Source organism: Octodon degus, unplaced genomic scaffold (genome assembly GCF_000260255.1).
Source record: "Octodon degus isolate 3935 unplaced genomic scaffold, OctDeg1.0 scaffold00056, whole genome shotgun sequence".
NCBI lineage: Eukaryota > Metazoa > Chordata > Mammalia > Rodentia > Octodontidae > Octodon > Octodon degus.
This window is the reverse complement of record NW_004524632.1, coordinates 12,587,522-12,589,129: the sequence shown is the minus strand read 5'-3', so window position 1 is coordinate 12,589,129 and position 1,608 is coordinate 12,587,522.

Below are 1,608 nucleotides of genomic sequence, written 5' to 3'. Positions count from 1 at the left end.
CATGGAGCCCCAGGAGGGGCTCAAACTTTCTGTCACCCTGCCTCAGCCTCTCAGAGTCCTGAGCTGACAGGTAAGCACCACCACCCGTCCCCCCTCCCCTGAAGCTCCCTGCTGAAATCAAGACTCGGTCTCCAGTTAGGAACAAGCTGGGGTTGAGCAACAAGGACATCCAAGATAGGAAAACTTCTGGGCTGGGGCTGTTCTGGATGAAGTGAAGGGTGGGAAGCTTTGCATTCAAGGAGGCGAGGACAATGACAGTACCCAACTCGTTGCAATCTAAATGGGACCACACAGGAGGAATGGGTGGTGTCACACACATGACCTCAATGATACGCTCTGTGCAGAAGCCACAATACATCCTAAAAATCAAAAACAGTGGGCAGGGGGAGGGCAAAGGCAAAGCAGGAGAAGCCTCGTGGTGGCAAGCAGGCCCCATTGCAGGGTCCCACACTGTGCAGGGCCCTGACACTGCAGCATGTACTTCATGTCTATCACGATGGTCCCTGCAGAGACAGGCACCATGGGCTGGGTGCAGTGAGGTGCCACCCGGATCCCCACTGTGGAAAGACAGCTACGCTGTGAGCTTTTGGAGACGTGTCGGCCCTTCAGAGGTGGTCAAGATTCCTTGACGGATACCCAAGGCCGCTCCCACGCTCCCTCGGCCCCGAGTGCCCTGTGGGCTTGGCTAAGGCCAGCATCCAGACTGTGCTGCATCTCAACTCCACCCTTGGCCCAGTTTTGCTTCCCTGACACAGGCATTGGTTCACAGAGCCTCCAGATCAGTGCCCTGATGCTAGCTGCCTTGGCAGGATCTGCTGCTCCCTGGGGAACTCAACCTGCAGTAATGGCCTTGGCTCTCAAAAGCATCCCAGCTAGGGTCATAAAGTGTAGGTCACAAGAGCCCTAGGAGACCTACAGGGTTGCAGCATGTGTCCCCACTCACTGTGTCACTCGGGGCTTGCCACAGCAGGATTGAAGGCATGCATGAACCATCTTATCTGGGGATTTGGAGATCACAGAAGGCCTAGGGAGAGGAGAAGGAAAAGCAGGAAAAGGAGGAAGAAGAAGGAGAGAAGAGAGGGGAGGAAGGAAGGAAGGAAGGAAGGAAGGAAGGAAGGAAGGAAGGAGGAAGAGCTGTTCTACACAGCTGCTGATGGGTGCGTCCAGAACCCTTCCCACCAGATGCCTCTGCTTTACTTTTTCTTTTCCAGTCAGGTTTTATTGGTACATTTTGATATACACAATAATCACATTCGCCACAGAGAGTCTGCACCTGTACGTGACATCACTTTATTCTTTCTCCCCACTCCCCTACCCTGCCTTCAACCTCTCCTCCCCTCCCCACTGACAAAAGCTTTGTTTCCACTTTTTCTTTTCTCCTTGTTTTTAATGTTTCCCTGTCTTTCCTATCCCCCTCCCCCATTTCTGTTTCCCCTCCTCATTTGAACATTTTCTTCCTATTTCATTGCATCTATTATACATTTTGGTCCTATTTATATTTTGATTTCTCACACCAGAGAAAGAATGTGGCATTTACACATGTGAGTCCCATTTATTTCACTTAAGAGTATACTCTCCAGGTGCATCCATTTACCTAGAAATATCTCA